The sequence below is a fragment of the Marmota marmota genome, unplaced genomic scaffold (genome assembly GCF_001458135.2).
Source record: "Marmota marmota marmota unplaced genomic scaffold, marMar, whole genome shotgun sequence".
NCBI lineage: Eukaryota > Metazoa > Chordata > Mammalia > Rodentia > Sciuridae > Marmota > Marmota marmota.
The window spans coordinates 24,951,694-24,967,376 of NW_026000241.1; the positions used below are offsets into that span (position 1 = coordinate 24,951,694).

At 39.4% G+C, this 15,683-nt stretch overlaps 1 pseudogene; it reads left to right on the top strand.

The window, feature by feature from the left end:
• The first annotated feature begins 9,467 nt into the window (after positions 1 to 9,467).
• On the top strand, positions 9,468 to 12,456 carry LOC107145125 (annotated as a pseudogene).
• The last annotated feature ends 3,227 nt before the right edge of the window (positions 12,457 to 15,683 follow it).

Consider the following 15,683-nt stretch of genomic DNA (forward strand, 5'->3'; position numbering starts at 1 on the left):
TGAGCCGCAACTTCCAGCCACACTTCCAGCCCTACTTCTGGGTGAGATGACATGTTTCTTGTTTTAAACTGCTAAGTTTTGGGGGCAACAATTATACAGCAATACACAAATAACACACACAGTAGAAGGAGACAGATCAGTGACTGTCTAGGGTCTGGATTGGGGTGGAGATTGACTGCAAAGAGGAAGCAAAATGCACTGGCACACATCTGTCATTCTAGTTGCTTGGGAGGCTGAGGCAGGAGGATCGCCTGTCTCAAGATAAAAAATAAAAAGGCTGGGGATATGACTCAGTGGTAGAGCACCCCTGGGTTCAATCCCCAGTATCAAAATATATAAAAAGCAAAAACGCAACTTTTTAGGGTAAAGGAAATAGTCCAAGTTTCAATTGTGACAATGTTTACATGAATGTAGACATCGGTCCAAATCCTTCAAACCGTCCACTTCAAATGAGTATATTTTATTGTGTGGAAATTATACTTCAATAAAGCTGTTTAAGAGAGCACTTTTATATTCTTGACACTAACTCAAATCAAATACAAGTGAATGAAGTGGGAACATATTTCCGTCATTGACCAAATGTGTTTAAATTTTCAAGTTATGTCTAAGGAGGATTAATGTGGTCCAGCATGAAACCCGTGGTGTATCTAGCAGGGCCCTTCAGTTACTTGATTTCTATGGAGAAGGGTGGCCTCTACTTCCCTGCTCTGTTGTTCTCTGGATTCTCTCCTTTGGGTAGAAGGCTCTTCTGGAAAGTTGCTTTTTCTGTCATGTGGATTGTGAATAAACCTGCAAGGATGATCAAGGGTAATGATTGTATTAATTAGAATAAAAAATGACAATTTTTATTTTTAGATGAACTCTGAAATCTACATCACTTGGCACTCAGAACTGGGAGGACTGATGACAAAGAGCAGCAGTTGAGATCAGTGGTTGGAGCATCTGTAGCCACAATGGGAGTTAGGTGCAAGTTGGGAGTATGTATGGGATGAATAGGTCTCCTGTCTGAAGAGCCAAGTTCCAACAGAAGATTATAAATGGCATTTGTGAGGAGCTATCATAGCTTCTACAAAGTATTAGCAACTCCACACCCTGGATTAATCTCAAAGAATCAGAAATGCAGAGTGAGTCACTTTAGGGGAGAATTTTTAACCAGAAACCATGGTATATATACAGATCTTATGATTTCTGAAAACAAACTTCAAGAATCCAAGGCCTACTTTGAAGCAAAGATTTAAACATGGACTAGCCAAGAATCTTCAGAGGAAAAGGGAGTAGTTAATCCCATGGTTGTAAAAACTGGATCCATAGTCTTTCCCTGAACCATTGATCTCATCATTGCATTAATATGGTTGTGCATCTGATTATAAGTGTGTGTGTGCCTGTGTATCTTTATTTTGCAGGCTGATTTGTGCAGGCTGAAGTGACTTTCTGAAATAGGAAGGAGAAAGAAACCTCAGGCTTTGGTCTAGGGGACAAGGATTTTCCACCTTTCATTCCCCTGAAGAGGGAAGTAGCTGAGAATATAGCAATGAGTATCTGTGGTATTTGTACTGGGGGCTTCTATGGCCATTTGGTCATATATTGTTAAACCTTGGGAATAAATATTACTAGGGATCAGAATTATGGTGAGTACACGGTGGTAAAAGAAGTAATTAGTAAAAGAAAAGTAACACTACTGCTTTTAAATGGTGAAATAATGATTTTAGCCTACAAGAACTCAGCAACATGAATGTGTCTGTTAATGGCACCTTCTTCTACAGTAACAAAAGAGTCAGATTTGTTGTGAGAGTATTAGTCATCTATCTCTGAGTAACAATTATGCCTCAAACTTAAAGGATATTAAGTTTATTTTTTCATATATTTTGAATGGGTCAGGAATCTGGGAAGTGGTTTAGTGGGGTGACTCTGGCTTGAGATTTTTCACAGGTCATGGTCAACCTATTAGCCAGGGCAGCGTTCATCTGCAGACTTGACTGAGGTTTCATGACCCACTTTCATGGTGGCTTATTCACATGGCTGTTGGCAGGAGGGTTCAGTTCACCACAAGTGGATCTCTCCGTAGTACTGTTGAGCACCCTTACAAAATGGAAGCTGGTTTCTCTTAGAGTAGATGATGAAGGAGAAGAAGGGGAAGCAGCAACATGTTCTGTGATCTAGCCTTGGAAGCCATGTGCTACCATTCCTGTTATATTTTCTCCTGTAGAAGTGAGCCACTAAGTATAGCCCATACTCACACGTATGGGAATTTGTTCCCACTTTTGCAAGGGAGGGGTGTGGCATAATTTGCAGACACAAGCTAAAACCACCATAGAAAGGTTACTAGAATATGGTTTGGGTACAAAGAATGGCTACACCCAGAGTAAATCTGTTTTCTTGCCTGCAGAGGAGCTTGAGCAAGAAAACACCTTGGAGATGAATCTAGAAAAGTTGACCACACTGTGATCTTGAGCAGGTCACTGGCTAGCATAAGCCTTGATTTGCCTTTTGTGCAAAACTTGGGGTGAAGAAGCCATACTAAATAAGTATATACAGGTCATATACTTGTATAATTATTTTGTTCTACATCAAGGAATTTGAACTCTTAGTCAAAGAGTTAAATCTAACATATGAATAACTAGAAGGTTGAAAAGTGTTAGACGTTGCAAGGTAATCATTTAAGTAAATGTTCTGAAGAGAAGCTGAGGGAGAAAAAAGAAGTTGTCCTCCTGGCATGCAGAGGGTTCCTTCTTTCTCATTCCCCAGCATGAATCTGAAGCTGGATTTCTGTGCTCTGCTATGTTCTCACCTCAGTGAAGGTAGGAGCACCTCTTCAGTCTCCCTGCCTTCACCAAAATGCCTGGAATGTGGTACATGTTTAAAAATCATTTATGATGGAGAAAACCAGTTAATGCTTACTGACTTAAACACTGGTAAATGAATTCATGTTGAAGCGTTAACGAATAACAGAACAATGCAATGTGACTATTTCCCCAAGCCACCAAAGTGTTAGAATTCCAAAGAGTAAAATTTTAGGCCTCACTGACAGGTAAGAAAGGATATTTCTAGGCTGGGAGCCCTTTTCATGTTTCAGAAATTATATACCCTGGGAGACCTTGGCTTTTGTTTAGGTCTGGACCTAGAACTTCTTGCCCTTCTTGACTATTCTTCAGTCCTTCCTCCAACCACTGCCACCTTTCACCTTCCCCATGAACTGTGACCTATTTTAAGGATCTATAAAACTCTGGTCCAAATTCCAGTCCAACTTAGAAGTTTCATGATACTTTACCCTACCCAGCCCTCATTTTACCCCACACAGCTAGTACTTCACCAGCTGTTCAATCCAATGGGGCTGTATGTCACCAGGAAAAGCAGTGTCTTAGACCATCATCACTTTTATCTTCACTGTGTGACTATGTCTAAATGGCTAAAACTTTAAAAGTCCCATGATTTAATTCAATTCTGCCTAGGTGTTTGTTGTCAATATGTTAAATATATAATTAGGAGAAGTGAAAACCAAATAAGATTTTTTTTTTTTTTTTGGAAAAGTGCCAGAAAACATTTATGAAAAAAATAAAACACCTTGAAGCTGACTTCTAGGATAGTGCAACTGATCATTTTTGTTGTTGTTTTCATCTTTCATTGATCAATCTACAGCAGTATCTTCTTATTAAGGAAACTTATTTACCTGTTAAGAAAGAAACACAGGCAGGGCTGGTTTCACAGGCTGGAAGGGGTAAAGGAAATACTTTGAGACTGATTCTAGCTCTTCCTGCATGTCCTGTTTGTTTTTCTGAGCTAACCTGAGTGTTGTGGTTTTGGCTTATTTTTTTTGGTACATGCCGTCCCTTCTTGGAATACTGTTCCCATTACCTTCTCTGTGTGTCAGGCTCTTAGTCATCCTCTCTGACCCAAATCAAGTGCCATTTTCTCCTTGAAGCCATAGCCATAAGTTGTTATCAACACAACCAGATGTCCACTCTCCCCTCTCTGATCTATAAGTCTTTGTTTTCATTTTTCTTAATGTCCTCCTAGAGACTGCTTTGGAATAAGATTATTTGCAAATCTATCTTCTCTATTTTATTAGATGTTAAGTTCCTTGGGAATAGATACTATGTCTTATTCATCCGTATAACTCCCTCCTTGGGAACCCCTTGGAAGGTTATTAGCATACTAGCATTGTATTCAACATGAATTTGTTTTCTTCATAATACTTATTGTCAGGTTGGTATAATCTTCCCAAGACCAGGTTGAGGTCTGAAACACAGAGCGTCATAAAAGAAAGGAGAATGCGGTTTGGAATATTTTTACAAACTGAACAGGAAGAGTACTGGGCTGATTTTAGGAGAGTACAAATAGCCAATGCTCATTTACTCACTCTTTTCGTATGCCAGGCTCTGAACTAATTAAGCATTTTGCCATGTTGTTTTCAACCCTCATGTTTTAATAAGAAACTGATCTCTTATTAGAGATCACACAGCTGGTAGGTGGCAGAGATAGGCCCCTAATGGCTTCTGAGTTCTTGCTGTTAACCTTTGCACTATGCAGCCAGGACACATAGACCATGCACCATGGCCTTCTCCTGTTTGTGAATTGTATGGGCAAAGGTGGCTCAAGGAACAACAACAGCTCTTTTAAGTTCTTGTTCTCATTCCTTTCTTGGAAGGTTGTACAAGTGGGAATCTGTCACTCAATTATAATAAATTTATCATTAATGTGTAGATTACTATTAGGAAAGCATCTTTTCTGGTGAGATATATAAATTCAGATAAGTTCCCATATGGTAGTATACCAATTGTGAAAGTCTGAACCAGTAGCATCCATATCACCTCTCAACTTATTAGAAAGACAGATCTTTGGGCCTCCTCAGACCTATTGAATGAAGAAGCCTAGGAATGGGGCCCAGCAATCTGTGATTTAAGAAGCCATCCCAGTGACTTTAATGCAGTTAAAGTTTGAGAACGAATACACTCATCCACTGGTTCTTAAATGTAGCTGCACATATTGGAATGATCCAGATTTTAGGAAATACTAATGTTTGTGTACCTCCCCTAGATAATCAGTTTTAACTGGCAGGGTAGGGTCTACCTACCTCCCAAGCTGATTTAAGTGTTCTACCCTGAGTGGAATACTCTCTGTTCTGATGCTGAGGGCTTCTAATATTAGGTATAAACCTTGTTAGTAACAAGGCAGCACTGTCATCCTGGTCACAATAATCCTGAAACCTAGAACCAAGCCTGACATGTAATTAGAAGCTCAATAGATATCTGTTAAATGACTGTGCTGTGGTTTGGATATAAGGTGTTCCCCCAAAGCTCCTGTGTTATCACAGGAATATTCAGAGGTACAAAGATTAGATTATAAAAGTTATAACCTAAACAGTCCATCCTAGTTGAAGTGCTAATTGGATGTACCTGTAGGCAGTTAGGGGCATGGCTAGAGGAAGTGGCTTATTAGGGGTGTGTCCTGAAAGGGCTCATCCTTCTTGTGACCCCTTCTCCCCTCTCCCACTTTCTGGCCACCATGAGAAAAGCAGCCCTTCTGCTCCAAGCCCTTTCATCATGATGTCCTGCCTCACCTCAAGTCCAGAACAATGGAGTTTGCCAAACATGGACTTAAAACCATGAGCCAAAATAAAATTTTCTTCCTCTGAGTTGTTCTTGTCATGTATTTTGATTGCACTAATGGAAGCTAACAGAGCATCATGTTACATAGTATTGTGATGCTTCACAAAGTACATATAATAATGCTTATTCATATTATAGCAGTTTACATTTTTCAGTAGGTATTCAAAAACTCCTAATCCAAATAAGGCCTTTTTGATCATATAATAAAGCAATCAGTCCTGCCAGATAGATTCTGGCATTGGTGAGAGGTGCTACTTTTAGCTGCTGGTCACTGTTGGGATTAGTATCTAAGCCCCATGTTGGCTGAAGTTTTTTGGTTCTATCTGATTCTACTCGTATACAGAGAGCTGTTTGGAAGCTTCAGTCTTAGAACCAACTTGTTAAACCTGACCATCTGTTGGGAAGGATTTCATTTTAGACAAGAACATCTGGGTCCCCATTTGTACTGGCTGAGGTTAATAGACCTGACAACCTTTCCCTGTTCTCAGCAGGGAGCATGTCCTGGACCAGTTATGGAGGAGGTAGCTGAACTTTCCACTGGTTGTTCTCAAGTGCACTGTGCTCACCTGAAGCCTCTTTTATATTCTGCCTTTTTTCTTAAAATTATAGCTTTCTGCTCTATGAATGGCATTCAACCAAGAAGCTGTATCAACTAATATGTTGTGGTAGATCATGAAGAAGTAGGATAAAGCAGGGTGTCACAAGCCTCAGTCAAATTTGAAACTATTTAGATGCGTGACGTTGATTTAAAAAATGAAACAAAATTAGACCTCTCTGAGTGTAGTCTTTTCAACTAAAAAACAATGAGAAATAAAAATATCTATGTGGCTTTTGGGGGGATAGAGTTAAATAATATTTATCAAAGTACCCAGCATTTTAATCAAATGTCATCATTATTTTTACCTTTCAGAAGGTTACTCCTTTAGAGCTTCTGCAGGACTTTTACGTACATTTGATTTGATTCTCAAATCAGCCATTGCAGCTTGTATTTTCTTGGAAACAGATTGTGAGACAGGTTAGTGAGCAGGGATCAGCACCTACTGAAGAGGAGGAAGGAAGGAAAATGCAGCAGAAGCAGAAGTTGAACTATGACCCCACGGTCGACTGCAGGGGGCAATGGAATGAGAATGGCCTGAGGAAAAGTTGTCATGAGTTGGGCCAAGAGCTCCAGGTGTTTATATGCCTGCACCTGGCAGTCACTGAGTGAGGTTGCAATGCACCTGATGGATAAGGGGTCTTGGGCAAGGCACTTCCTGCAGGGAAGTGATTGCTGAAGGATGGCCCCCAGCATCCCTCCCAGCAGCTAAGTGATGAGTTCTTCACTTCAGGGGGAGCTGGTGTTGGCGTGCATCCCAGGCCTGGAGTGTCTTTCTTAAATAAATGAGATAGAGGGGTGTGTGTGTGTGTGTGTGTGTGTGTGTGTTTGTGTTTGTGTTTGTGTGTGCATAAACAAAGAAGATAGAAGAGAGGAGAGAATGGAATCCAAACCATTGTTTTTCTAATTGGAGCCCTTTGGGGAATTAAGGAAACTTTTTTTTACCAAGAGTGATTTGCTTTAGACAAAGATCCATTTGAGCATAAACCTAAGTAATCTCCCCAAGCTTCCTAGAGAGATAAGAAAGTCAACTGAAAATTCTATTTCTCTGTTAAAAAAAATGAAAGAAAGAAAACATTGCTAATTCATAAATACAGGATGAGTCCAGGAGGAAGTTGGAAGATGTCAAAGTAAGAATTACACGGGGAAAAAATTTAACAGGTGAGAAGACTATTCAGTCTATTGCCACGGGGGGGAGTCACAAATATTTATGACAAATATTTATGTCACAAATATTTGTGACTTCATATGTCTTCACGAAGTCACAAATATTTCTCATTGGAGGTATTTTTAAGGGCTGGAGTTAGGGAAGTATTGGCTATCTGTGTCTACTAATTGACTTACATAAAGGAAAAGGAAACCTGTCTCTTCATGGAAGGGGGTAGCTTGGGACATTAGGTTCCTTCTAGTTTTAACAGGGATTGGATAGCAGAGGCTACATCTTTCAGGGTTGACATGCCAAAGACACGGTTCCAGGGCCACTGAGAAAGATATTCCCTCGGTCTTCAAATTGTCTGGTCTTCTAAGGGGAAGGGGAATTATTTCAAATGGGACAAAGAACGAATTTACAATTATAAGTTTTGTAAAGTAAATTGCTTTAAGAAAAGGAGGTCAGAGGCCTGAAGTCAGGAAGAAACTTTTCCCTATCTCAATTTCAGGCAAACAGAGGGAATATTAAGACTATTTTGGCCAGAGCTTTTCTTTGGTTAAGCGTTTTTAGAGGAGCCCAAGAGTCAGAACTGGGTGCTTGGTTTGACAAGCAGGCCAATTAAATCTGATTGCAGCAAGCAGCACTCGGCATGATGGGCCCGTGCTGAGCTGCCTTGAGATGCACACTAGGATGCCCACTATCCAGACAGGTCTATGTAAGTCAAAGTCCAACCAGGATAACAGGAAGCATCACGTATTCGAAACAGAATGAATTGCGGTACCTTTTTAAAAACCTTAGCAATGAAAATAATATTTACTCATTGCAGAAATATCTGAAAATAGAGGCATGGTAATCACTACTGATAGATTTTTTAGTGACCTTATAAGCATGAATAATCTGATTTTTTTCAGGTATCATCAGTCTAGAGATAATAATTGAAGATGTACTGACTTTGTCTTCCTGATTACAATGGGACATTTAGCATGCCCTCTTCCTTTCCCCTGTATATTCCAGAGATTTCTGGGATCCTTTTTGGGGAGAGGATGTTGCAGGTGTCAAATATGAGATCAGAAACCAATTCTCACATATATTTGCACTGCTGGCCTCTACCTGCTTTTCAGCCTAGGGAAAGGCTAGCCTGGGCTCATGGATGGCACTCTACCTTGTTGGGCTAACACTGAAATCTGCTTCTCGTGCAGCTCAATTCTAGTAGGTAAGGGACAAAGCACATTACAATCAAACAGTCATGTTTGTGGGGTCTTTGGCTGATCTGAGTATGTTGACCCTGAAATCCATTGCATGTACTTCCAGTGGACCCCTAGGGCATATTTCCTAGAAACTAGGAGGTGGAAGAAAAATGCATCCAGGGAAATACTCTACCTTTCTCTCTGCTATGGCTCCCCCATGGCTCCACCTCCATAGTCGGACAAACCAACCTTGGCCCCTGTTGTTACCACTGTCCACCCATCTCCTGCAGGTGAAAGGGGCTTATCCACCACCCTAACTTCATCCCCTGTTTTCACCCAGCTGTTCTATCACTTGGGAGTTAAATTCTCTCTATTTAAAACATTTAGAGTGATTTTGCTGAATTGAACTGTGATTGGTATAGTCTTTCTCTGGATAACCAAAATAGAACCTAATATAATCTTTATTCTTCAGGCTCTTATTTTCTCTGGGGACTCCCAAAGGAGGATTTTGGTATGGTTTCAGACTCCCTCAACTGATGAAAAAGAAATGGAAGTAATGTCATGTTCGCTGAAGTTACATTTCCCTCTAGCAGCTATGTTGGCAGTGCAGACTTGCAGAAGGAAAAGGCTGAGTTCATTTGCAAGCCCTAGAAGCTCCCTTCTGCTTGTGAGGTAGAGAAAAGGAGAATTGGTGGGTTACAGTCAGACCTTTTAAGAAGCTCTGAAGTAGCATCCTGTTGCTTAAAGGAAAAGAACATTCTCATTTCTCAGGGTGTAAAACCATTCTTCTTTCAATATATTACAAATATCTAGGACAATTAGGACATGCTTAAGTGAGTAAACAGTTGTATTTGTGGACATACTATTTTTAGTTACTTCTCTTTCTAAGCAATTATGCAAGGCAATATAGTGTTCACCTTTCCCCCATAATGAATGCTGTAAATGGCATTCAGTTAAAAAAATTATATTTTAGTTACTGGAAACTGGAAACTGTAAGTCATTGTTGATGCAAAAGGTTCTCATAATTTGTGGATAACTAAGGAAAAATGGTCCTCAAAGACATTTATATAAAGTGTTTGGCATTTAGGGCTTGGATGGGAATAACCACTGATGATCACTTGGCTCTCATTTTCTTATGCTATCATACAGCCTTCTGGGCCACTCTTCAGGATCATCCCCTTTCTATCCCTCATTTTGTAATATACCTTTCTCCTTTTAGTCATCAGAAAATCCCTTTATAGCCCTTAAATATGAAATAGGTTAATGAAAATCAATTATAGTAGCTTACATTTAGACATAAAAACTTTGCTGGAAATATAAGATTATGGCTGTTTTTTGGTAATGCATTCTAAGGTTAATGGGTTTCTATACTTATGCTTAAGTGCTGGAATGCCTAATAATCCCTCATTGTAAGAGTCAGGAGTCTTAAAACTGAAAGTCTACTGTGGCATTTGTGATGGTGGCTCGCTAGTGTCTGAGCACAACATGCGTAGCCATGTGGGTCATGGGGTGGTGAGCTCTGGACAGGTGGCTCCCATTGGTAGCAGCAACTTGAACATTCAGAGGTCTGCACTGAGGGCTTTGTAAAGTGTAGCCAGGTGGGCTGGTAAGGTGGAGACCCCAAGATCATTCAGAAAAACAGGCTATTCAAGCACTACTCTCAGGAACTCTAGATCATGTCTGAGGGCCAGTTGGACCAGTTCATGAAAGCACTCTGGGACACCCTCCCAACCCCTTTGAGAATTACTGGCTACTAAGGCCATGGAAAAGAGATTCTTCGTTGCTTGAAGAACTAGAATTTCAAGGAATCAGAGGACCTAGACGTGAACAGTTAGAAAGTTGAAATTCCCTAGCCATTGAGTTGGTATCCTGAATAACTTGCCTGGCCCAGAAATTTAAGTCTTGAGAAAGTCTCTATAGTTGGAAACATTTGTCAGTCCCTGGTTAGTGAAATTAAATCTGGAAACCTCGGTCTTCAGGAAACTGTCAGCATGATCTGCTGCTCCTGCCTAAGTTCAGCCACTTCATAAGATCTTAGAGATATATGTGGAGACCTGGATAGAAGACCACATAGTTGATTGAAAGGCTGTATGCAGACACGAACCTCCCCTTTCCAGAGGGATTTGTGATTGCTAATGACATGGACAAGAAGCATTGCTCTTTGCTCTTTCTTTCTTTCTTTCTTTCTTTTAAATATTTTTTTTTAGTTACACATGGACACAATATCTTCATTTTGTTTATTTTTTATGTGGTTCTGAGGATCAAATCCAGTGCCTCACATTTGAGCTGAGCCACAACACCAGTCTGCTCTTTGCTGTTTCATTAAACCAAAGGGTTAAGCTGTCCCTCCATCATGGTTGTAAGCCATGAGACATCCAGCATACCTCACTCACCAGACACATGGGTGGAAGAAAAGAGGTTCTCTTCTATGACCAAATTCTATGTGATATCTCTTGCAGCAGAGACAGCACTATGAAAAAAAATATTGATGTTTGGAAGAAGTGGACCACCTTAAATTGGTGGCTTACAGCTACCAATCACCACTTTAGGAGCTGAGCAGTTAGTAGAGGGTATGGGGTGATTATTGTACATGTTCTCTAAACTGCGTGGAGGATGAAACAGTCATAGCATCTCCTGGAGAAAAGTAAAGAGTGCTCCTGAGCTTGCTGATGTATCTGCTAAATCACCAGGACTGAAGCAAGTGCCAAGAGTTACACAGTGGATGGTCAGGACTAGGGATGGGCAGTGGTTTACAGACTGGGCATGTGTTCCCCACCACAGGCATACCCAAATTCGACCTATCATGTTCCTTCCAAAGGACCTGGGAAAGTTACAGGCCATGCACCTAGAGTCATGTGTTAGAATATTAAATCATCAAAATACTGAAGGGTACTTTGTGGCTGTATTATTAAAAAAAAATCTTTAATGCTGTGGAGAGAATGTCAACATGATCTCCTGGTCCAGGGTAAATCTGCAGACCAGTGAAACCACAGATTAAACCCTGAAACTTCCACAGGGTTGGACACTGGTAGATAGACATCTTAGAGCCTGAAAGTCAGTTGGTCACTGGAATTGGTGGTACAGAAATAACTCGAACACTTAGAATTTAGAGTAATGAAAATTAAAAAAGGTGTTATGTGTGGTCCTCCTCTATCAACGAAAATGAAGTTATTTAGATTTAAAGATTGGTTTGCCTCCCTTCCTGAAGATGACCCTTTATTCCCACCTATTGAGAGATTTCATGCTTTGGATCCTTCATTCCCAAGGATGAATTTGTTAACTTAAACTATGGAAGGGAAGAAAAGTCAACTCTATATGGTTACTAAGAAGCCAAGGAGAGTGCTGCTGAATAACAGTGAAAAGAGGAAGAAGAAGGTTATTAACACACGGACACAAAAACCTGCTGTCAAAATAACAATGGTGAAGAATTCGATCATCTTCCAGTTGACACAGGAGAGATTGTATCCATTATATCCATTTCGTAATTCAAGAATTATTACTGTAATAATGGAATAATAATAATGTAATAATGAAGACATGGTTGACCCTGGAAAATCCATTTTTTTCTTTGTTTAGAAAATTCAAATAACAAAAAGTACAGTCTAACCGAGACCTGGCAAAAGGAAGCGTCATTCTTAAGTATAACCTGGATTCTGCAAATCCAGGTATGCTGCAGAGCCCCACTGTGTTGTACAGATGGCAGGGGAAAGGCCTGGATTCAAGAATGAACAGCTTCGTTATCTTTGGATGATGGTGCTGGAGAGAAGAAAGAAGAGATCATTCTGACCAATGACAGCACAGCCAGCTCTGGACTGCCAGAGGACCAGGGGGGTAAGGAGCTGAAGGGCAGAGGAAGCTGGCCTTCTGGAAGCCAGTCCAGGCTGTGACCCCACCACACCCAGTCCACTCTGGGGAGGATACCCGACACACCACTGGCCTGCTCTCTGATGGTCCTTTGAAAGAGACCAAATCCAGAACTTCTGAACCATGAAGTATGTGTTTTTAAAAACTGAAACCTGGTGAGCTGATGGAGCAGTCTGGGAGGATGGGTATGAAGAGCTTATGAAAAAGTAATTTTTAGCCCTTAGAAGTTGCTCATTGCACAGTGTTCTGTGGCAGAGTTGGGTCGAGCATGTCTATGGCTGTACCAGGCTTTCACCTTCAAGTGAAAGAAAGAAAACTGCTGCTCCTGAAGGTTCAGGACACTTTGTTAGCCTACATTGGTCTTAAAGTCCAGTCTCTCAAATTATTTATGGGAAGAATTTACAGCTCCTTACGAAATCTTGGGAACTGCCATCTGCTTTCAAAACAGTGTCGAGTTGCTGTCAGCAGTGGGATGGTAATGTGTGTGGGGTTTTTGTATCAGGGCCTCAGATGACTTCTGTGTTTTTGTACTGAGGACGAATAACTTTTCAGAGTAAGTGCTGTGTTGTGAGTTGGAATACCAATTATGGGGCTTTGTGTGCTTTTATTCAGTTTTTATTTCCAAGTGGGGTTGGGAATCTATTTCAAATGGTTTGAGTATCTTTGGAATGTTTAAATAAAGAGCTATTAGTGACAATGCAAAAAAAAAAAAAAAGGTGAACCAAACCAAAACAAAAATATCCAGCAACAACAAAAACTGAACATTGGTAACCATTCTGCAGGGCTTCCTGAGGTTGTTGGATACATAAAGAGACTTGTGGGTAGAATTTCTCTTTATTGATTAGTGTCTTCAGGGCATGTACCACATTTTTCCCTTTACTTTGTGTCTTGTTCCTTAGAAATGAGTATACTGTATGTTCAGTACAATTTTAATAAATGTGTGTTACCTTTGCTAGTTTCTTGATGTGGGTATAGAAGTATGCTAAAAGACAAGAGATGACATCTCTGATATCAGAATCATGTTTAGATATTGCTTTCCTGGACAGGTCATCAGGCTAGCACAACCTAAAGGCAACTTCTAGACTCAGAGTTTCCCAACTCTGTAATTTGGAGAAGATATAACCTGTTTGAGTTTTAGTGCTTTTGTTTATAAAATAGCAGGATGGAACAGTCAATGTTTCACTAGCTTTAATAACAAATTCAGTAATTACATACGAAAAATATCTTGTAAATTATAGAGTATAAAACACATATAATGAAGTTTTGTTAATTTGCAGAGAGAGAGACATGTGAGATAAAAGATTGGAAAAATGTCTTGGGCAATATGTACAAAATGTTTACAAATTCTTCAGACTCATATCCTTGTATTTCAGGATAGTCTGTGCCATCTTGGTTTTTTGTTTTGTTTTGTTTTGTGGGGGGATACAGGGATTAGACTCAGGGACACTCAACCACTGAGCCAAATCCCTGGACCTATTTTGTATTTTATTTAGAGACAGTATTTTATTTAGAGTTGCTTAGTGCCTTGCTTTTGATGAGGCTGGCTTTGAACTCAAGATCCTCCAGTCTCAGTCTTCTGAGTCTTTGGGATTAGAGGTATGCACCACTGCACCCAGCTGCATCTCGTTTTGACTTAATGAATTCATTGCTGGTGTGCATCCACTTCTACCATGACTTGTGCCACTCATGACAACTAACATATAATTATGACTAAGATCCAGGAAAGGAAGAAATTATAAATTTCTCTTCTCATGGAAAATGTCTTTTTCAATATCCATCTACTTGAAGTCCATCGAGCTGATTATCATTCTCCTGAGCCCTAAAAGTGAATACACCATAAAGATGAAAAATGTCCATGAAAGAAAAATTTTTTAAGATCATTAAGAAAGGAAATATGTTATAAACTATATTAAGAAAAAAAATAATGTACCATCTTGTTAGGTAATAGTTTTTAATGCTGGTGTATGTTATTTTTTTTTTCTTTCAAAGTTAAATTGACAAGCTTTGAACTCAAGGCTTAGTCACCTGAGAAAGCAGTTCAAATGTTCATGATGCAGAATGCAGAGAGAACCTTGGAATTATGAGTATTGTTAATGTGAGAGGACTCTTCATGTCTTACAGATGGATAAATATCAGTAGCAGTAGTAATAGTAGCACAATTATTAGTAGATGTATTATCTATTACTAAGAATAATAATTACATATTTATTGTATCTTTGGTATACAAGTCATTGCTTTTATATATAAATAAATATATATATATATATATATATNATATATATATATATATATATATATATATATATATATATATATATATATAAATACATTGCTTTTATATATAAATACAGATTACATAAGGAAACTTTTAATCTGCTACTTGGCAGTTTACTCTATACCTGGACCAATACATTGGATAAATTGTTGAGTAAGCAATTCATGTGAAGACTGAATTTCTCCTATAACAAACTCATCTGGCCAAGTTTATGAGGATATTAAAGTAGAGCCTCATATAAGTCACACTTTCTGAATTTTAATTTTGACTGAGAAATGAAAGTAATAACAACTGACCTGCATATTAGTTCACCATGTACCGAGACATCAGTGGGATCTGATCATAATCACTGCTCTGAGGATTAAATGAGATTCTATTTCAAATCTGCTAGCCCTGTGGAATCACATAGTAGCTGTGTGGTACATGCTTGTTTTGTTTATTGCCATGAAACTCACTCAGATGACTGCTCTTCCTCCTAAAAATAACCCTCAACAGTCTTGAGTTTCAATTATATATGACCACTTCATTGTGGTAATAAATGAGAATATAGACAGCTATGTTCTGCATAATAATCCAGCTAGAATCCCAACTCTGAATGCTAGACCAGCACCTGTCAAGGACATTGTTACCCTGCTGGGGAACACATGCAATTAGAAAATTCTAGAAAAACTTTTACTCCTTATTGCTTCAATCTCAAATCTTCATCTGAGTCTTACCTTGCTGATTGAGCTTAACTTTGAGAGGCAAATCTCCAAGGCCTTTATTTGGGATAAGGTCCCTACTGGCATGTCTGTGTTCCCTGTATTCTGGAGTACTACTTTGTTCTTTTGACCTATGGCGGGTAGGTGTAGGTAGATGCATCTGCCACTAGAGACTCCCTTAAACTACCCTATCTTATCAGCCTCATGGGAGAGTAGAGAAAGTGTACAAATCAAATACTTCTTAAAAAAAGAAAAGAGAGAATGGTAGTTACATTTTGTTCTGTTTAGAATACCTTTATTTCTCC